Raw genomic sequence first — 23,600 nt, 5'->3', positions numbered from 1 at the left:
AGGGAGCATTTGCAGACCTTCCTGAGAAAGACTTGGCTACTTGAAAGTAGACCAGGCTCCAACAAGAGAGTTGTCAAATGAAAGAGTGGAAAATCCAACAACCCCTGGACTAGTCCACTTCATATAGCAAGCACAGCTTTGTGGGTGCACTGCAATGCAATCAGGGGGTGGGGGTAGTATAGGAATTGCAACCTCCAACCCGACACGCCTTTCTCCTATGCATCGGTTACTTTACATTATGGAGCTCATAGGAGCTGATAATTTCTTATTATTATCTTAACAGTCAATGCACGGGCATACTTAGACATTTTGGACACTTTTATCTTTTCAGGAAGGGTGAAATGTATGGTGAAAATAAAAAAAAGATTGGTCGGTGGCGAAGCTGCATGCTATAAAGCTGATCTGTCAAACTCTCTCATTATGTCTAAATAATGTAGCGGAAATGCTGTGGACATACTGCAGCCAAAAATTCTGTGCCAAAATCCGCAGCATTTCGACAAACTAGATTAAAAATCTGCACCATAAGTGCGGAGTTCAGAAGATACCATGCTCAGCCTCCCCTCTAAAGTACCTCCATCACTGGCACCTGGTGGTCTCTAGTGAGCACAACGCTGCTAGTCGGGCAATGCCCCTTCCACATAACCTGACCGGCGGCCCTGCACTCACTGAGTACAGTGTAGGCACTTCGGAGGTGAGGCAACACTGCTGATTTTGAGTCAACATCCACACTGATGATGCAGATTTTGACTCAGTTTTGGATGAGGAAATGCAGCAGAATTTGCAGAAATTCTGCAGCATTTTACGCTACGTGTAAAAATACTCTTAGAGAAAGTTGGAACCAGCTTGATGTAGAGTTGAGTTTGTCATTGGTGAAGTCCATTCTTCAGAAAGCCATCATGAAAGCTTGTGGAGAAGCAACAAAGTACTAATGATTTTTTTAAAAAGAATTTCATAAGCATATGCAAATAATTAAAGGGGTTGCCCAGGACATTTAAAAGATTACAGAAAACATGCTAAAATAAGTATTACCGTACCTGAAAAATCCTGCGCTACTCAAGCATTGCTGCTCTGTTGCTTCCTTTAGTCTCTGTTGCTGTTCTGCACTGGTGACGTTGTGACTACCTGTATGTGAGTGCTGCAGCCAATCAGCGGAGAGTAATTGTCTGCAGCGGTTATATGCAGGTAGTTGTAATGTTATCACTGCAGAACCATGTCTGGCAGGAACAGTGGAGTGGCAGGAGCTTTTCCAAGTGAGTAATACTTCACTTTATCACATGCCCTGATTTCTGCAATATTTTTATATGTCCAGAACAAGGCTCTTCCCCAAACTGTTCCCACGGGGTTGGGACCCTATAATTGTCTAAAACATTGTATGCTGTATTATGATTATCCTTCAATCGAAAAAAGAGAAGCTTAGTCCAGCTTTGTAGCCGAGCCCCATACAATCATTCCTTCTGAAACAAATATTACAGTAGGCACTTAGTATTGCTGTAAATTGTATTATCTAGGCATATATCAAGACTGCCCGAAGATAAAGTATGGTTCATCACTCCAGAGTACATGGTTCCATTGCACCAGAGCCTAGTGGTGGCATGCTTTACACCACTATAGTTGACATTCGTATTGTGCTTGGTGATCCTAAGCTTGTGTGCAGCTGCTCGATTTCTTGTGGGGGTCTCGCTTACAGAGGCCGTAGAGGAGTTTGAGTTTAGGTAGTATACCGCTCTTGTTTGTTACTTCTAGGCACTTCCATTTCACTTAAATAGAACATATTGACTTACGGCAAAGATCACATCCTATGACCGTGTCATGTTTAAGGTCCCATGGGCTCTTCAGTAGAGCCCATACAACTACCAGGGTACCAAGTAATGGAGATTGTATGGCTGTGTACTTGTTTGCAACAAGTATGACTTAAACACCTGAACTCAGTGAGGTCGAATTAACACATTTTTTCATGCGAGTTTTGTGTGTTGAAGAATAACAATAAAAAGGAGGTCCTGCTCTCTTTAAAAGGGCAAGTGTAGATAACTTCAAAGGTGTAAATTAAAATTGCTTACTTGTGTGAGGGGTCTCCTCCATGGAGACCCCCCGAAAAGGAGAAATAGACCTTATTGTCAAGTATAGCAAGGATTTCCTCTAGACGGCATCCAAAGGAGGTCCAGACCAGGTTAGTAAAATATTAGAAGTTATTAAGGACATAAAAACAAAAAAGTACTTAATCATACAAGGAAAATAAACATAAGTGCAGTTAGCAATGCGTTTCGAGGTCCTACTATCCCTTTATCAAGCTTAGCGGTACTTTACCAAGGGATCTTTTATAATTAAAAATTTCCCAGGCCTCCTTCCCTTTGTAAGAGCATGTGTCCTTGGACTCGGTGTACAACCCATATACCAACATCATGCATGGTGACGCCAGCTGCTGGAGTCTCCTCCTCTATGGACATCCGTGTCATCGGCGCTGTGTCCCACCCCAGAGCACGGATGTTACGCTGCATTCCAAGCGCCTGTACGTAAATAACGCGATCAGCAACACGTGATCTTCAACGTCATCTACCCATGTTACTTTCTAACAGGCGCTATGGTGATGCTGGCACCGTCTGTCAACAGGATTGTTCTTATCAGTAACAATCTAATATGTATACAAACTTCTATATAAATCTCGGCATTCAGATAGTAATTGCATGTCTCATTGTTGTAGATTTTGTGGTACAGCCTATGTATCTAAGACTGCATGGACATTCTATAAGATAAATTACATAGGCCGAACCACAATCTAGATCATCCTACAGATTAATAACTGAAAGGTCTGGCGAAATCACATTTTCGCTGACACTATCCTGGATATTCATGCAGCACTTACATTTTTTTTAGACTTGCAATGAAATGATCCAGTGTACTCTACAGTAGGACTCAGATATGGTAGAGATCCACTTGGACAGGAGGGGGCCAAGATGTCTTTTAATGTTTTGTTCTTACGAAGTATAACCTTAGAATTTCCCGGAATAATGGATCCCAAGAAAGGGTCAACTTTACCCCAATACCCCAGTGTTTATTCAAAATAGACTTCACTCGACTGTGTATTATACTGTTATGAAAGCTGTAGCAAAAGAGTTTTGTACGGTATCTGTTTGGGATCCTTTTTTTTTTAATTTAAAGTCCACCTCTTGGCCCGAGCGATTAGTCGCAAACGCTCTGTTCCGAGCTGTTTCTATCGAGAATTTTGGATAATTCCTCTCCTCAAAACGATCCCTTAGGTTCATTACATGTCTGAGTGGAAGAGCAGTACCTGCGCACACACATGAATTGGCCAAATGGTATGTTTGTTTTCCAGTGCTGTGCATGCCCAATAGAGAAATCTAAATAACTGTTGGTATTTACGGACTTAAAATGAGTCTTCATGTGTATACCCTCATTAACTTTGTATAGTTCCAAATCTAGAAATACAATTTCAGTTTTGCTGATGGTGCTGGTAAACTCTAGACTCTAACTGTTATTAAGGTTACCAATAAATGTAGAGAGGCTGGATTCATAACCATCCCATATAAAAAGGATGTCCTCTATAAAGCGTCTGTAGAAATTATGTGGTCATACTTTATCTGCAGCTCAAAGGCTTCCATATATAAATTTGCAAAACTTGGGGCAAATTTAGTCCCCATTGCGGTTCCTTTGACTTGAGTAGAAATCTCCTCTGATGTTGGGGCATCAGGGGATCTTCCTTAAAAAAACTCTACAGCTTCCAGGCCTTTATCATGCTGAATATTTGTATACAATGATTTAGTGTCCAAAGTAACCCAATTGTAGATGTTTTTCCAAGCAATGAGACTCGCAAAAGTCGAACGGAAATGGAACATATTATTTGGGATGAGTCTCTTTAAATGTGCAATTTTTCTCTTTTATGGAAAGACTAAGAACAATGGGATGAAACCAAGGTAGAAGATAGATTAGATATTAGAAAAAGCTTTCTGACAGTGAAGGTGATCAATAAGTGGAACAGGTTGCCACGGGAGGTGCTGAGTTCTCCTTCAATGAAAGTCTTCAAACAGAGGCTGGACATACATCTGCCTGGGATGATTTAGTAAATCCTGCATTGAGCAGGGGGTTGGACACTTTGACCCTTGAGGTCCCTTCCAACTCTACCATTCTAGGCAGTATGTCTTATTTTTCTGTGATTCCGCAGAAAACTTACCAATTATTTGATATGGACAAATTTAAAAAAAAATCGCATTGCACTCGCATGTACATTGAGTTTCATGTGAGTGCGATGAAATTTTAAATTTTCCTATTGAAACAACATGCAATTTTCATGCACATGTACTGCGATGTGATGAGTTTTTTTTTCTCGCAAAATGTATCGCACTGGCAGGCAAAATCACAGGTTTGAGTGTAATATCAGTTCGAGTTTTCGGACAGATATTGCACTTGCCTGTGTAAATTAGGAGCGTTGTCCACATACTTTTGGCCGGACAGTGTACTTTTTCTGACCCGCAATAACTGAATGCTGTATGACCCAGCCCATGTTACTACTATAGTCTTGTGTAGCAACACTTCATCTGAGCATTAGCCTTAAGAACCTTTGTGTTTGTTTTGGCTGCTGCTAACTTTGTTTCTCAGCAATGTCATGAGCCGTCCCAGCAGAGCAGTAGTTCTGGGTGATCTACTTATTTATTTTACTTTATTGAGCAAGCAGGGACAGCATTTGTGGGGGAGGGGGGGGGGGGGCAGACTGGGCAATTTCCCAGTTCCCCATCCCCAAAGTGGTCCCCCACTTCAGCACTACTAAACAGCAGTGGCGGGCTCTGACCATATATTTCATGGTACTAGTGCATCTTGTCTCCACCAGCATCCCTCCTGCACCTCAACCAACACAAATGCCACTGTAACCACTGCCGTCGGCACTGAGGCAGCGGCCGCTATTGCTGCTGGGCAGCCAGCTCCAACGTACTAGAAACTCAGGCTGCTACTACTGCTGCTGGCTGCACAGCAGCTATCAGTCCTCGCCACAGCCGCCCAACACAGTGCAAGACGGAGTGCTGACTTACACCTCTGTTCCCCGCAGGGTCTGTGCTGCTGTCTTCTGTACTGTGTGCCAGGTTGTCAGCCGCCACTGCTGTCTTGGAGATGGGGACGGAACAGCACTAATCACCAGCAGCCAATCGTTAAGGAGAGCACCCAGAAGGCCTGTAAAGATGTAGGGCCCTTTTACACAAGACTACTGTTGGGCGAAGAAGTGCCTGACAGCCGTTCCAGCGACGATCACTCCTGAGCTTTCACACAGTAGTGATCAATGCTCAGTAAATGGAATTGGAGTGGGCCGCTGATCATTCTGACCACCTGCCTCCATTCACAGTAAACAGGTAGCTGTTCATTGATGAACTGCCTGTTTACGCAGGCGAATTGTTATCTGGTTTTGATGGTTGCACGATCCAAGCAACAAATAAATAAATAATCTTTTAGATTGTTCAGTGTAAAAGGGCCCTTTAATAAAATGCATCTTAATAGAGCTCCATTCTGTTGACCGCCTAAACGCGAGTGACCAGAATCCGTTGGGACTTTACTTCTATTTACAAGTGAATTGAATTCATATTCCGTTAACGCAGAGACATTAAGAAAGGGTTACTCTTGTATTTTCAGTGATCATTGAAGTACTTGGCAAGTATGTGCAAATGCAAAGAATGTGTCTCTTTCATCTTCACCAGCTGTCAGAGTATGATGGCACAGCTTTCTGTATAAGTCAGTAGAGGTCTAGTGCCAGGCAGGTCCAGGTTGCTGACCCAGCATCCTCTGTTGTGAAGCAACACACCGATTCCACAATTATGTAAAATACTTTTCGATCTGGCCTTGAACAACACTTCAGTTGTCGCATTCTCTCCCATTATGGCATTGCTTTTACAATAGCGTACAATCTGAAAGGTACAATGCAGGTCTGCGGGAACCATGTACATTAGCCAATATTCTGTCAATGTACTGCTGACACTGCCTGTCACTATTCTAACCGGGAAGATTTATACAATAGTAGCATTATATTGAAGAATTGCTATTGTAATTATCAAATATCTTCACTCTTACACTTCACAGTGTCTGCCCGCAAAATTACTGAAAGATGGAAATAAAATAAAATGCTAGATTACTGTCCATAAATGAAGCTTTAAGAAGCTATGAAGCCAAGACTTTCAGACTTACTTTAGGTAAATATCTTACTTGGCTGTTGAAGGGCTTGCTAATGATACCTTTCTGATTGGTGGGGGTCTGCCTGCTGGCACCCCCAGTGATCCTGAGAAGGGAGGACCTGAGCTTCCCTCATGCATGGGGCTACTGTCGTGCACTGGTCTCAACAATCGGATTCACACCAATCAGTAAGTTATCTATCTTGCCACAATGCTTTTAGTTGTACAGTGCAATATGACCTTTCTACTAGTGATCCTTCACCTTTCCAAGCCATTCATTGGGTGATTTGCTAAGGATCCTTTTTATATGGTAGATTTTCTTCCTGTAATGAGCACAAGTCAAGGAAATAGTAAGTTCATTAGTGCTCATTGACTGATCTTTCCTTGTAACAAACATCACACTGTATGCAGCCGAAGGAGCGTTAGTGTGATTGTTATTCCCCATACAGTTTGCCTTTGTCAGCAGCACATCCCCCAGTTTACAGAGGGAGATGTGCTGCTGACAAATGGAGATTTTAATTTCAGAACAAAAGATTCAATCAGCTGACAAGCAAATGTACATACATTTTATTAAGCCGATCATTGACCCATATATAGCCTTAAAGGGGGATTAGCTTTTCAGACAACTTCTCCTCATCTACTAGTTTGCGATAGTCTTATCCTTTTCAGTAATATAATTGCATTAAAAATGTTGTTGTTTTAACACTGCAAATCACATTTGAAGTGAATGCCACTAGGGGTCTCCCTTCCAATTTCTCTGTAATCCACTCTCTGTTATTTGATACAGAGCTTCTGTAGTAAGAGAGACGTTTCTTTACCAATACAGGGAGTAGCTATCTTCACTTGGAAGTTATCTTCATAGGTGAGAGATCTGCAGACATTGTTATAACTATCTCTGCCTCTCCAGGGAACTAGGGGTGGTACATTCTATTAGGTTTACTCACCATCTTGCTAGAATGCCTGAATTGTCCCGGGAGAGCAGAGGGGTTGGTAATCAGATACTGCCCCCCTGCTGATTTGGACCAGAGACAGCGCAATGCAGCATTGGAGATCTGGGAAAGAAAGTGCAGGACAGTGAACTACTGGTAGAATAGTAGGCTTGAAGCAAACCCCTGCCTGAAAATGAATGGTGTATTTTAGAAAACGTGTTATTCAGGTACGCTTTAAAACTTATGGAGTTCTGCAGAAATCTCCTGATGCAGTCTATATGAGTGTTTGTTGCCTATCAAAGACAGTGGGACACATTTTCTAAAGCTATCTAAAAGTTAGACAGTCCAAACTAAAACAAGCAGTCTTAAAATGTGCCAGCTCATCACAGCTGAATAATAAAACTGTCAAATTTTAAAACTATTTTGTCTAAGTTTGTACCACCTATTGGCTTGGTTTAAAACAGAAAATTGCACCCATATTTTGGCACAATTTGGGCCTTATCTTTGGAGCAATTTAGGCCATGTCCCTTTTTCGGACAAGTCAGAAATTGTCCGAAGCTGTCCAAAATGAATGCGGTAGAAGAGTGTTGTATTTTGAATAGTAAATCTGCCATGGTCTGCCTTGTTTTGCATACTGTGGCTGAATTATTTTGCACTGACCTATATTTCTTATCTGATGTTTTTGGAGAGGAGATGTTTATAATCTCATTCCACATTTTCTGTGTTCACTAAGTATATTGAATTATTTAGGAGGCTTTGAAACCATATGTCATAAAAAGGGAAATTAGGAACTACACTTTTTGTCAAAAGAAAAAAATCGAGCACCTAGAAAAAGTCATTTTGCTTCTAAATTCGGCACGCACACAACGCAACTGGGCTCTGGACGCCTTTGACAGACCCCCAGTAGAGAGAATTGTTTCATCATCTGACAAGCACGAGCAGCTCCAACTGTTTTGTTATCCACCATCCAGAGACAGGTGGCACCATCATTACATTGCGGTGTCTGTCAGAACCATTTCCAGGCACTTGGCGGAAGGACATTTGGTCTCATAGCGCCCAGTGCATGTATTGCCACCCACTGTCACCTCCATTTGCAGTGGTATCGTGAACGACAAAACTGGACGCTACGGAGTAGAACCTGGCTGTCTTCAGCGATGAATCCAGGTTTAGTTTGGGCACTGAATCTGGTCGTGTTCATATCTGGAGACCTAGGGGTGAGTGCCTCAATCCTGCTTTTACTGTGGTACGGTGCACTACCCCACTGCTGGTGTGATGGTCTTGGTGGCCATCGCATACAATAGTCGGTCACCCCTAGTAGTGGTACAAGAGACAATAACAGCTCAGTGATGAGCTCAGAACATCCTGCAGCCACATGTGTTCCTCTCATGGCTTCCAAGAGGCAGCAGTATAATGCTCGGTGCACACACAAGGCGGTCATAGGAATACCTCCACTCCACAACATTGCCACACTTTCTCAACTGCGCACATTTCAATGGCCTAGAAATGTACCTTCTATGCTTAACTTTCTGTCCACAGAAATTGAGTACAATGTATAAGCCAAAAAATGCCCAGCCCTCCAGCAGACACACTCCCACTAATAAAGAAGTGTAGAACTTGCTTCACAGGGGTGCCTTTGATGAGTGCACCCCTAATCCAAGACAGCATTGTTTAAACAGATATACTGTTGGTAGAAGAACAGAGGTCCAATCCCAGTGGTATCCTCAAATGGTTTTATCCCAAAAGCATGCAACGCGTTTTGGCTAACTAGCCTTTTTCAAGCATATAGGATTCCTGCACACTTCCTTTCCTCTCCTACTCTGGAGCGCTGCCTTTTGATTTTTGCCTTGTCTACAGAAATTGTTGTTGCATAGCTGCAAAAAAGATTGAACTGGTTCCTGGAGTGGTTAAACTCTGGTCATACTCATTAGATAAGTCAGCCAAACCCACATATTACCCTGTTATAGCTTGATTAACTATCGTGTCTCCCCCCCCCCCCCCCCCCCCCCCCCGAAAATAAGACATACCATGCATTTTCTGGATTTTTGGGGGTGGGGGACAGTAGCAGGTAATGTTGGGAAAGAAGATGCCTGATCCTTTGTTCGTGCGTAAGATAAGCTGCAGCTGCTTATTCCCCTCCTTTTCCCATTGTTAAACACATACATGCTCGGCCAAGCAAACCCTGCGCACTTATGGTGGAGTGAGGAGGAATAGTTCTTCAGCTAACAGTAATGGCTAATTACCAGGAGTTTGTGTGCGTGCAGCCAGCTTGAACCAATGCAGATTTAGGTTAGTGCTCCTTTTGGAAAATCCCTGATGCTCACTACTGCAAATGCTTAAGGCCGGCTGCACACATCCACGTTGGATTCCGCAAGCAGAATGCGACCCTGTGCCCAGCCGGCATGTGCGCGTATCTGCCTTCTCTGTATCTTCTCTGTACTGTGGATGGTCCACACGGCGAGTCATCTGATATGCACAGTACAGATTTTTTTTAAACCTCTGCTTTTCTTGCGTCATCACCTAGCGATGACGCGGAATCCTTGACCTTTCCGCAATGTCATTGCGGAAGGGACGGGGGGTCTGATGGCTTCCATTGACTTCAATGGAAGCTGTCCTTGTGGAATCCGCACTGAAATAGAGCATGCTGCGATTTTTCTTCCGCAAACACAAATTGCAATTGATTTCTACTTGTGGGCAGGAAATAAACGTTTTTCCATAGCATGCTATGGGCGGCATTTGCTGTAGAATCTGGAGGCGGACACCCGCTTCGGATTCCACAATGCAAATTCGGCCATGTGTAGGCTGGCTGTATAGCTTTGCAGCCCCGCTGTCCCTAACCCTGTTTTTTTTTTTTTTTATTTTTTTTTTTTCATGCTCGCCATCCTTTTCCCAGACCGGATCCTCTTAGGCCGCCTTGTTAGTGTGTCAAGTGGGTGATCTCTACTGCTGACTTTCAGTGGCTAACGTCACTGTCAGTCACGTCTGACATCATCCGTTGTGAGTGGTCAGGATCCAGAATCCCTTCCGTTAAAAGAACTAGCAAAGCATAGAGGTAGTGGTGGCCGGGCCGGGAGCTAGTGCGCATGTGCTCCTGGGATCCCGGCCACCAGATGTAGAAGGAGTAACAGGTGCACAAGCGCCGGCTGCCTCCACTTAATAGCGGAGGTGGCCAGTTGCCCTGGTAAAGGGCTATAAACAGCAAGAGAGCAAAGGAATGAATATCTGAAGAACGAGGCATTTTGGAAGTGAACCTCTTATGGGTTCGTGCATTATTTTGAGATTTACAACATATTTGAAATAGTATTCCCAACATGTGAAGACCCCCTTAACTGCACTAAAATGTGAAAACTGCTACTAATATATATTGTATTTATTTAGCAAAGAATCTGTTTGGCTTACTACACTTTTCTATGTGCAGTGAAGCTCGATTAGCCACAGCTAAACTTTCAGTAAAAGTTTGCTGCATGCTGTTTAAACTATTTCTATGAATCAGTAACTTTTACAATGGCGAGGAGGAAATGGGTATAAGCAAACATAACTGTATGGTTAGAAGACTCGGGTCTTGTTGTGCTGAATGAATGGCTTGTCCCTGTACAGAATTTGTCCTGGAAGCTGCCATTTAATTCTGCTCCTGTTCATGCTTCATTAAGGCTCAGGCATTTGATTACAGAGAGTGTGTCAGGACCTGCCAGAGAGGTTGCTGGGAGACCTCTTGGAGCCGTTACTATGATCTCATGCAGGCTTCCCAGCCTGTGGATGGCTTGACAATGACTCAGTGACTGATGGTGACGATAGTGACTCTGATAGAAAAGTATCAGCCTTTCACACGTTCTACCATTTCTCTAAAATCCTCTTAAAGGGGCGCTTCTGCTTGGATTCTTGTGTTTTTTTGAAGCCTCAATAAAATGAGAATGCAGTATTCATGTCACATCAATGGGAAGCATTGTTGGACGTAAGGAGGGAAAAACAATACTTCTCTGGGTCTCACACTGCTCCGCCGGGCTGCAAAGTAACAAAACCGCAATCAGACACTGCATTCTTGTTCAGCATTCATTCCCGCTAGGTCCGGCCACAGAGGACTATCTACTACTTGGATATTACATAAGCCATAACACCGGACTACTTTTGGATGTTTACTATATACAGCGACTTACAAGTTGCATGCTAGGAAATGAGAATAATCAGACTGTTTGTTTAGTGTTCTCTTATTATTGTTGTTGTTCATTTTTATTACTTTTTACTATATTTGTACTCTCCTTGGTTGTTACTTTTAGGCATCTGTAAAGTGGATAAAATGTACCCAATTTATAATGAAAGCTAATGTATCCTATTGATTCATGCTGCGCTCACACCTACGGATTGATTTTCATTGTTCCATTCACATTTGCGTATATTTCTTGCGTATAATCCGCACATGAAAAAAATAATGCAGTGTGTTTTATTTTACCACGTATTACGCCCATACAGCCCTATTGTTTTCTATGGGTGCATTCGGAACGCAGTGCATATGCATTTTTTACACATATTGCTAGGAGAAATGAAAAGAAAAAGTAAAAAAGAAGAAAACAGACCGTGACATGACAGTGTGCGTAAAATACACTGAACATGCGCAAGCTTACACAAGCAAAAGCGAGATCATGCGCTATTCCCTTCGCAAGTAAAATGTTGCTTTTATTTATTTTTTTTATGCAGCGTTTTATGATACATCCGTGTGAGCCCGGCTTGATATAATGAGTTAGGCTGCCTGTCCACGGGCGTTTTAGCATTGCGTTCCCCGCAGCAATGATCCAGCCGCGGGGAACGCAATGCATGCTTTCCATAGCGTTGCTGTGGAAAGAGCAGCCCCCCTGTCCACGAACGGAGAACCATAGCGATTCTCCGCTTGTGGCCAGAAATTCGCAGCATGCTGTGAATTGCCGCGATTCTCCGTCTATCTGTCAGATAGGCTGACCACGGAGATCCATCTGCAGGCTCCTGCTCCCGGGCAGCGGCTCCCGCGGCGGATACCGCAATGCCCGTGGACAGGCAGCCTTAGTCAGGTCTGTTTAAATATGTGCAGAAGACGTCCTTAGGTCAACGTGATTTAGGCTGGCATCACACAAGCGTATGCGTATTTGCACGTGCATGACATTTTTGCAGAACGAAGGATGATTTGCGCACGCATCAGCATATTCTTCTATACTCGCACCAATTGAAATGGCTAATTTAGTCTAATGATTTCTAGATGTGTCTTTTTCCTGCACAATTGCGCCGTCTTTCACACATCTAAAGTATTTTCCATGCATTTCTGCATCCCCATTGACTTCTATGTCAAATGTGTAGGAAAAAAAAGACCATGCTGCGTTTCTTAGCCAGACCGAAATGCGCGTGTAAACCAACCCATTGAAATGAATGGGTGCTAATAATTGCAACAGGTAACTAAGTTATTTAAATACGTGCCATGTTCGTGGACAATGCACACGGAAATAGAACATGCTGTGTATTTCTTTGTACGAATAAAATGTGCGCGCAAAATACGCTCATGAACAAATTCATTAAAATCAATGGGTTCTATTCACTGCGAACGCTGCGCGCAAAATTTCCGTACGCTGTGCAAATGTGTTTGTGTAAGTAAGTCCTTATTTGTTATGTACAAATCCTACAATATCTTATTTGAACACACGATTAAAAATGAGATAAAGGCCAGTCTCTCCCCAAAGCCCCCTGATCCTTGAAGTGTAAATGTATGACAGATCCTCAGATGAATGACTGCTGCAGTCCAGTCTCCGAAGAGCCAAAGCTTTGTGATGTTTAAACAAAACTGAATTTCAAGTAAGGATTTGGTTCAATGACGGGTACAACAGTCACAATTATAAGTTAAAATTGTTAGATAAAGTAAGGATTCCTGCATGCCCCGACTGCATTGGCCTCTACTAACAAAGACTGGTGCAGACTGTGCTTCACAATGAGAACAAAGGTTTATCCGGGAGGAATGCTTCTTAATCATAGAGGGGTCACTGTTACAATTCCAGCCGGATCTATAGAGAGATGAGTTTTCGGAGAGGAGTATTGAGATTCAGAGTAAAGATCAGTGCAGTCAAATGAACAAGAGGGGGCATCAGCTTTAATGTTCTTGTTGGCTGGCCAGAAATGTAGTAGAAAAGTAAACCGAGCAAAAAAGACAGATCATCTGGCCTAACGAGGATTCAAGAGCTCAGGTTAGGCCATTAATATCCTATCGGTGGGGGTCTGCCACTCTGGATCCCCTCCAATCAGGCCCCTGTGAACTGTTTGCATCTCTTATAGATTTATAGTGACTGTTCTGGGTACTACAGATTTGTCCTATTTGCTTCAATGTCATGGGTCTGTCCAGTCCCTTATACAAACACTGTCATGCTCAGATGTGAACATTGAAGAGGCTGCAGCGATCACAGGACCACTGCAGCCCCTTCAGTCGGCTGATTACATGGGATCCCCAGCAGCGGACTCCCACGTTCAGATAATGTATTAATGGTCTATTCCATCAACTGTTAAAGGCTGGATAACCCCTTTAAATTATTCTACATTATCCGTTGAAGGATTACATAGCAAGAATCATCTAACCGAGGGATGCAGGTTTTCGGAGTTTATTATTGGTGAGTTGTTCTATATATGTTTAATTCAGTATTGTTTGTGTCATTACAGTGAACAAGTCAGACCAGTTTACCTGTCAGCCATTGCCTCCGACCACTAACATAAACTACAGTAAAAAGTGAATAGTTGTTAAGGTTGTCCCACTTAAAATAAAGAACATTAAACAGCTGGCCATACCATAAAAAAAACAAAATAACCCATACTCGCCTCTCTTTTTCCCTGAGAAATCGTGCTAAGGCTCCCCTGATCTCTGTCTCTACTGACAGTGGAATTCAGGTGACCCCTGCAGCCAATCAGAGGCCGCAGTATCGCGCTTCCAAGCTCCTGCAATCATGGCGTACCTACTGCCTTGTTACAGTGCGGTATAAGCAATACTGTGGTACTGCATAATAATATAAGAGCGATGATCGCAAGTACCCTTTGGGGACTAAAAAAAACTAAGAAAAAGAAAGTTTCATTAACTAGGACTTGCTTATAGGCCCGTATTCCACGTATTTTTTTTACATGCGTAATACGCAGTGCAAAGCAATTTGACATGTAACTAGCGTGTATTCACTTTCTATTTTTGGCACCCACAGACCATAATGGTGCATATTGCACTACAAAATAGGACATGGTAGTTTTTTTTTTTTCGTTTTTTTTTCCATGTTCACAATATGCATGAAAAACACAGGTCTGACTAGCCCAATAGAAACCAGTGGGCTTTTAGCACAGGGTATTCAGAGTGTAATAAATATATATATATTATTTTTTTATCTATCATACCGGTAGTAACGCATTATTTATCCTGAAAATCACCAGAAAAAAACAACTCCAGAATTGCACTCTTTCTTTATCCGTCTCCAAGAAGAAATTTGATAAAAAAGTGGTTCAAAAAGTTGTATGTACTCCAACATGGTACCAACAGAAACAACAGGACGCTCCAAAGATATAAGTTAAAATCACAGAAGGGAAATATACAGACAAAAAAAAATCACAGAAAGATGTTATTTTTTCATAGTGGTACAGCAAGAAAAAACTATATAGGTTTGGTATCATTGTAATCGTACTGACCCATAGAATAACGCTAACAATAGGTGGCGCTGCAGGGGTATTGTTCCATCTTCCTTATTGCACACATGTCATGCTGCCGTGTGTAATGATTAAGACCGCTACTACTAACTGCTACTGATACAAGAATGCATATGCTATATATTGCACCTACTACTTCAACTATTCATTGAGGTTGATGAGTTGAAGAATTTTAGTTTTTTTGTTTGTTTTTTCTTTGAGGCGGATGGTGGGTGAATCAATTGCAGTATTTGTTTAAGGAAATGTAAAACGTTTTCAGGATTAGAAATATTTGAAAAGTTAGATGATTTTTAACTGATATATGAAGTTGTACCCTAGTTTCCTATTTTATGTTATAGGCTGAAAATTGGTTTTTAGCCTAATTTGGGCTTTGTGTTTTGCCAGGATGATTGCTGCTCTTTTAGTTTCCCTCCTTAGTAATCTGTCAAATGTTGGGTCCTACTGACGCCAGTTTAATAGACAAGTGTACTGAGGACCAACCTTTAGCTGCATTACATACAATGTACATAGAGTCTTAATAATTAATGTCTTATTGGAACAGTACAATTGCAGTATACTATGGTAGGTTTATAAGGGAAAACAAGTTGAAGGGTGTACTTTGGATATAGTAAATTGACTTTTCCGATTTACTGGCATAGTATTTGGGCAGTTTTCGAATGGTTAATGTGCTGTGATAACGAGGCAATCATTGGTTCCCTTATCTTGACACCGGCAAAGTGCTTGTAGCTTAGGACTCAGTGTACATAATATCATGGCCAAGGTTTATTGGCTCTGAGGAATCTTAACAGGTTGCGCTGGTTCCCTAGAAACGTAGATGAAAATGTAAACATGCGAATAAGCTAAATTCTTGAAATTTCTCTTTTCCCCCAGGAGGGGAGACAGAAGGAAACTGCTTAGGACTGATGCAGTGCACTTGATTTTCTAGATCAGCCTCATTCTCCTCATCCTGTAATTCTAGAATGTGTTCTTCAACACAACCACTAAGAGTATCTTGAAATAAACTGATGGGCAGTACAGCCTGACCTGGAGAGTATGGATATGGATTCGCTCAAGCTGTAATCTGGCTTGTGCCATTTCCTGAACATGGTGGCCATGACTAGAAAGTTGCAAACTTCAAATGTCCCTGAGTCCACTTGAGTTAGGAGAGTCTTAGTCTTTGTTCTTTCACTGTGTAGATGGGAAGGAAATCGGTGGTTTTGTCCAGCCTTCATTTAATGTATGCATCCAGCTTTATTTTGCAGCCCTATTAATAATAAAAAGTGCATTATAACTTAATACCAGAGACAAATTGCTTGTAACAGATGGAGTAGATGAAGACGCAATTGGACCACAGACGGTCATTAAGTAACCAGATGGTAAAAGTTCCGGGCTGCTGTTATACATAAGTGTAGAATATTGGTAATAGTGGGGCTCATACCGTGGGATGCAGAGAACAAAAATTCTGGGAATTTCTAATAACTCATTCTTTATACAAGATGGCGCAGAAATAGTTAACAAATTTTTAATGCAAGTACAAAACCAGTTCAATGCCATAAATTGTAACAAATGGAAATAACAAACATTTAGAAAGAACATCTAATGTCTGTATTTGACATAGTGATCAACCTCCACACCATCAAGATGGATGCACGCTTGGAGATGATAAGTCACATGTTCTCATGCATCCTTCCTTACACATATAAACTGGAATGTTATTGAATTCTTCAGCAATACCAAGCTTCAATTCCTCGACTGTTGAAATGGGATGAGTGTACGCTTTATTCTTAAGATAGCCTTAAAGGGAAAAAGTCAGGGGGTAAGATCCGGGGAGCGAGCCGGCAAGTCCACTGGTCCTTGTTTGCCTATCCAACGCTCTTGAAACGTCTTGTCCTTATTCTTATATGGCTCTTATATGACATTTTAATGTGCTACACTTCAAAAACATACCAATAGGTTAAACAACTTCCTACGAAAATAGCCCTAGTGTATGGATGTGTACAAGCTAGATTGTGAGCTCCATCGATGTTCTGTACAGTGCTGCATAATATATTTATGTGATATAAGCAAAGAGAAACAAATCCTATATGTGTTTTTCAAGCTCCGCATAAGACTATCAGGAAATTTGTAAGTGGAACAACCGCATTAAATAAGGGGATTGGCAATATCCTTGCCTAAAACTATAGAACTGGCCATACGCATCAAAGTTGGCCAAATCCAACATTTTTAGAAGGCTCTACCATTAATTCAGTGTGTATGGTGGCCGTGAATCATTCCCCAATGACAAATGTTGAGAGAAACAAGAATTGGGAATGTTGGCATTGATACCATCCATTTTTCACCTAGGAGAAAATCTGCTGTTGGGCCCCTTTTTTATTATTACTAGTATACTAGTATTATTAATACTGGTGATGAATGTGACAAACACATCCCTCTAAACATGTACTACCTTGTATACATTTAGCTCTTTTACAATGTGAGTCAGTGGGTGACTGTAGACTTCCATACCTACAGGGCACTCTTCGGTGTATTTGTCAAACGTTTCCTGGTGTACCGTATGCGTCAGCCATGCGGTGCTTGAGTAGCCTTATATGTAGCTTGGCTTGGATTAAAATAAAACATGATTCAGTATCTTAGTTATGTGACAGATAACAGTTGATCAGTCACTAAATTAATGACTAATAGTTCAGGTATCCGTCAAGAATACAGAAGCTGTAAATAGAAGTAAGGTAACATAGGTAGCCGCACATTATAGAAAAGCAGTCAAGCCTATAATTCTAGGTGTACAGTAGGTCTCCTTAAGACAAGATGTTAAGTAGTTTACATTGTGTTTTCGCTTCTCTACCCGCCATACAAGGCGGCTCCGTCCAGTGGAACTCTGTTTTCATCACAGCTGTGGAGCAAAGCGACCTGGACAGGAGTCGTCATGCTCCATGGAATGCGGTGCTTAAATATATGTGCTGCGTTTAGTAGAGCACTACTGCTTATACAACCTGATCACTGCCACTTAGTATACTGTAATGCTAAACCTACGAAAACTATAGATAAAGAGCAACTGAAATCCTAAATATGTACTTAATGGTGAAGAATATATGAAATAACTGGGGACACTGATAAGGACTTGGATCAGGTAAAGAGAATACTAATCCTTGAAGGACCATTTTTGGTCTTCAGCACAAGACAAAGGGCCCCTTCACATGAACACAAGCGTATTATCTGAATGAAAGTTGCATATTTGTATTTGGGGTGCATATATTTTGGGGCTTAATTTTTAATTAGGGAGACAAGCAAATAAAAAAAAACAACAACCAAGAATTGGGTTCATATTTACGCGAGATTCGTGAGTCTCACAACACACAAATCTCGCACGAGTTCCTCGGCCGTGTGAAACCGGCCTCGATAGTATATATGCATTTTTTTTAAATAACATTTTTTTTTAACTAAAGTGTTTTGTATAATTTTTTTATTAAGCTTTTTATACTTTTTTGTAATCTTGTAAAAGGACTTTCATTTATCATTACAATTTTCTGGCATACTCCTTCTGTGTTTTAGCAACTGTGGGTAGAAATATACAGTATAGGCTGCTACCTAATTGGGGTTTTTTTGCCTTCTTCTGGATCAACATTGCAGGAAAATAGGCTGAATTGGATTTCGGTCTTGCATACTATACTACAAACATCGATAATGTATAACTAGATTTTTGAATCATTTGTGCCTGTTTAGTCAATATCCTGCTTGCCCTGTTAATGCAAGATCTCCTGACCTGTGCTCACAGCAGCATAGATCCCGGTGAGTCTGGGTTAGTAGAACCATAAAACTCGTGTCTGAAGCTTGTCATGTGCGGTTTTATTTTCTTGTGTATTGAAATGACAACCCGATTACAAGCAGGAAGCTCAGATTTAGCCCAGAAAACATTGTACTGATTGTGTATTGATCACCTGGAGAGTTCAATTCCTGCATAAGCAGGAGAAGTGAGTAATTTTGGTGCCGCTCTATTGTACGCTCCACACAGTAAATTCAATTTATCGTGTCTGAAACCGGAGAAAATTGAGCTCAGCAAGTTTCAATCTTTTTTTCATCAAAGGCTGAACTATCACACATTTGACAAAAGAAAACAACTGTTTTGCTAGTTAAATCTTATTTTTCCACTATTCTATTCCATTTAACAACGTTGTAATGCAGCAACACTTTAATACAACACATTACGAAGTCAATGAATACTTCTAGCACTTTGCTATATAACAGCAGTCCTCAACCAGTGCCATGGGAGCCACATGTGGTTCACGACCCCATGCTGTGTGGGTCGCAATGGGAATCCTGAGTTTTGACCATATGTACTAGCAATTGATATTGTAGACCTTTACTAACCACCCAGCAGTGCCTATTCAGATAGCATAATTCTTGTGTACAATTTCATACTGAAATATTGATCCGCAAATGTTTGGAATTCCACAATGTTTTTGTCTCTCCAAATTTGGGCTAGTGGTACACAGCAATTTTGGATGCAACACACAGATCACACTATTGCCGTGCTACATCGCATCCTAATGGAAGTGAATGATGTAGCACTGCAACTTGCAAGTTGGCATGACCTAACAGTGGCAAGAATTCCATTAGGGTTAGTCATGGCAACTTGCAAGTCATAATACAACTGCATTTACTTACTTTAGGATATGATATAACGGGGCCATACTCTAATTTTATTAGCTGTCAGACATGTATCAGAGCCAAAGTTGCCATGTGGCCCTAACCTACAAAAAATCTCTCCATTTTTAGGGTTGAATTTGGCTTTTTTTTTACGTGTTGTTCTTTGTCCCTGCAGGAGACTTGAACCTGTGATGTTATGACCACATAATAATACATTGCTGTACTTCTGCATTAGTCATAGCAATCACAGGCCACGGGAGACCCACGATTACATGGCGGAGGGTCAATGACATCACAGAGGGAGCGCCCTCCCTCTTTGAACACTTTACATGCTTCGATCAACATTGATCATGGCATGTGAGGAGTTGACAGCAGGGATCAATATTCTCACCAATCCCCGCTGTTGCATTGAGAAGCCAGCTGTCAGTCACAGACTGCTCCTGCTGCGGATGGTGTGGGCTCAGCTTCTGAGCCTGACCTGTTCATAGGATGTAAGTGTATGCTGTGGGGCAAGAATTGCTTAGAACTTCTTTCCAATGTTACAAACGCATTGCAGGTTTGTGCTTTGCGGTTTTTGTGCGATGCGTTTTTAACATTACAAAGTCTCATTGACATTTGCGTTAAAAAAACGCAAGTGGGTAGGAGCCCTCAAGGTTCCATTTTGGTAAGGTTAGAGTCGATAGAAATGTACCAACTCCGACTAATATATATTCTAAATATACTATTAATTCAATGCAGAATTTGTTGCTTTTTTTCCTTTCATAGGAGTTTAGGAAAGGTTTTTTTTGTGCTCTGAAATTGTGCTCCAATAAATATATTTTATGGTCTATCTAAATAGCTAGATTATTGTATCATAATGGTGATACAGTAAATGTATCACTTAAAAACAGAGTCCTATATGAAGGAGTTGGAGTGAAGAGTCTGAGGAAACTTGAGGAGTTGGAGGTTTGGCCTACGGACTCCGCAGCCCTGTCTTCTACTTAAACATGGGACTGTGCAAGGGTTTATAAAGAAGAAAACAAGAGGTTATCTGAACATTGTTTTACTATACTGCTGCAGTCTATATCCTGAAGCATTGTGCATATATACTGCATGGTGTATGTATATTGTAGGAGCACTTGTAGCAGGTGACAAATCAATACACAGATGATGCCAGGTTTTGGGTTTACACAGAGTTTATACTAAGTAAACTGGCAGAGAAGAGTTGTCTGTCCACATTCTTTATATATTACCAGTCTTATAAATAATAATAGTATTTGGTAGGATCTGTTTAATTGTTACAGGGCACCTGCAGGGAGAATGAGGCATAATGATGAGAAATCTTATATATATGTGTTACTTTTATCAATGTAGAAGATGTTGGTTGGTCACTAAATGTACCATTATTGTACCATTTTTGTCTCTCATGCATCTTCAGTTTGATTGTGTAAATGCAGAACACTGGATTGAGGTTCCTTGGGTTCACTGGAGGAGTTATGCTCTAGATCATGGTTGCACAACATGCGGTCACAATGCCATTCTGTGCGGCCCCAATCATCTGGACACAGCAATATCTAAGTGCGGCTGCTCACATGTCAGGATGGAGAGGAGTACTAAGGGTGCACTGTTTAGTCATGTCTCGGTCCCTAAATATTAGAGGAGTAAAGTCTCTTCACCCATTTAGCACTCTAGAAATGAGTATACGAGTTAGAGCTATCATATATTCAATCGGCTCTTTCCATTGTAGCTTATAGGATGTATGAAATGCCAGGCCGTTACCTCGACATCCATCACAGGAAATTGAACTTAATTGAATTCATTATGGCATATTCTTAAGATATGCCATAAATGTCTCAGATGGGAATACCCTTGCGGCCCTTGGAAGTGGTTCAGTCCACACAGAATGTGACCTGCAGTCCTGAAAAAATTGTGCATCCCTTCTCTATATGTACGTAGCATCCAACATCCCATTTTGAATTGCACAGTTACAGGAAGTAGGAATAAACCCCATCATGTAACGTGCTGCAGATTTCATTTTAACTATATTTTCATTAACAAGAATTCTGTTATTGTGGTTACACTTTTGTCTGTGTGCTGTTTTTGGCTTTAAATGTTATATTTCTTGGATTTTGTAATAGCAATATGGTTAACAATATACACCATATGAAGGTGCTGCAATATCTTGTAGATGCAATGTAGATTACAAACTTAAAATATGTTTAATGCTCAGGTTAAGGAACTTTCTTGATGAAACCCTGGTGATATACTTAAGACAACTGTTGGACGAATACTTGTTTGGTCAACAGCTATTTCTCTCAACTCCATGGAGAGTTAGACGATCCCCATACAAATTAAGTAGTCAGCCAGTCTTGCAAAATGGACTATTTCTGAAAAAAAGGAATAATCTGTATGGCTGCCTTTTAAAACATTGACTTTTAGGAGTACCAATTGACAAAATGGCATATTGGTTGGCATTCATAAAACTTCATGGCTTCAAGACTCCTTCAAAACTCATGACACTCTACTTTATGTCCCTCTCCCAGATACCATTACTCTAACACTCCCCTTTATCTTATTCTTCCTAAAATAACCATGGACACATCCAGTTCGATGTCTCAAATAATTTCTCTATAGAGACACAAATCAAAGTCACCGTCCCACATGGACTACCAAGACATCGGGTGACCTGCCCAGTGATGCATGAAAATGGAATTCTAGCAACAAACAGCCCCACATCATTCCTCACACCTCAATCTGCCCCAACATTGCCACCTCTCTGGCTGTACCCAATATACATAGGAGTGGCCAAAGATCCATACTAAGCAGGGACCCGAACCTGTAGAAGAAACAATAGACATGAATATTCAAGCTACATTTTTAATACCATTAAACAATAACCCTTTCACCACTAACTAAAAGCAAGCCCCCTGCCCATAGAAACACATCTGCTGTGAACAATCTATAACAAATGTGGTTGAACATATAAGCAATAATACACAAAGCAAACTGAAAAATAAGAGAAAATGGCAAAAAACTAATTAACATGGTATGATCACATATCGCAGTGTATTAAATCCACATCAAAATCCACAATTTTGGTGCAAATTTTCAACACTAAATGTACTCAACATTCTGCAAAGAAAACTACAGCATGGCTTGTATAAAGAGTCTAACATTGACTTGCAGAAATGCTGCCTTCCAATAGGTGGCGCTGCAGAGGTATTGTTCCTTCTCCCTTATTTACAGCTTTGCTATATCCTGCTTTAAGTGAAAGGGGTTTGTTAAAATTCATAGGAACACCTTGCCTAGTATCTATAGTCGTACAATGCATCCCTAGCAACCAGCTTGCCTTAGATTATTCGGGTTTTGCACTCAGTTTGTATGGCATAGAATCCTAGAATGATAGAGTTGGAAGGGACCTCCAGGGTCATCGGGTCCAACCCCCTGCTCAATGCAGGATGACTAAATCATCCCAGACAGATGTCTGTCAAAGCCTTTGTTTGAACACTCCCATTGAAGGAGAACTCGCCACCTCCCGTCACAACCTGTTCCACCCATTGATCACCCTCACTTTACAACTTTGACTTTTAATCTATTGAGTTACTCTGAGTAAGATCAAGCGATTACATGGGAATGTAATGCTATAACTGTCGGGCAGAGAAGGTGTAGATACCATGCCACACACTGGTTTGGCTGTGGGCAATCTGAGGTGACAGCACCAGGGGAACCCCGGTTTTCCCAATTAACCCTTCCAAGCAGGATACTGGGCCAAGGCCATAAGTCATAACTGGCAGCACAGGTGTGCAAACAAGGTCAAGGCTGTAGGACAGGCAGCAGACAAAAGCAAGTACAAAATGCAGAGCTACGGTCAGTTAGCACAGAAATTAGAACAGTCAGAACCAGAAATATACCAAAAGGGACTTTGTCCAATAGTAAAAGACTAGTTGCTTAAGCATACACCCTAAGGCAGGGGCATAACTATAGGGTATGCGGATGCACCCAGGCCCAGGAGCCTTAGGGGACCTATAAGTCCTCTCTTCTTCATATAGGGATCAGTGGACAAAGCGTTGTAGTTGGGGGCCCTGTTACAGATTTTGCATTGGGGTCCAGAAACTTCAGGTTACGCCTCTGCCCTAGGGGATGGGTGCAAAATGTGATTGGAGGGGGATAGGTTAAAGGAGCGTGCCCTGCCCCTTTTCAGAGGAGAGCAGGTGTGTGTACAAGC

The 23,600-nt window shown here is 41.5% G+C and overlaps 1 protein-coding gene across 1 annotated transcript in view; it reads left to right on the top strand.

Annotated features, from left to right (window-relative positions):
- Window positions 1–23,600, top strand: part of WWC1 (WW and C2 domain containing 1) — a 133,745-nt gene that overhangs the window by 22,484 nt on the left and 87,661 nt on the right. The gene's annotated exons all lie outside the window — the stretch shown is intronic.

Source organism: Eleutherodactylus coqui, chromosome 2 (assembly GCF_035609145.1).
Source record: "Eleutherodactylus coqui strain aEleCoq1 chromosome 2, aEleCoq1.hap1, whole genome shotgun sequence".
NCBI classification, from domain to species: domain Eukaryota; kingdom Metazoa; phylum Chordata; class Amphibia; order Anura; family Eleutherodactylidae; genus Eleutherodactylus; species Eleutherodactylus coqui.
Note: the sequence above shows the minus strand (reverse complement) of the source record. Positions and strands in the feature narration are given on the sequence as shown.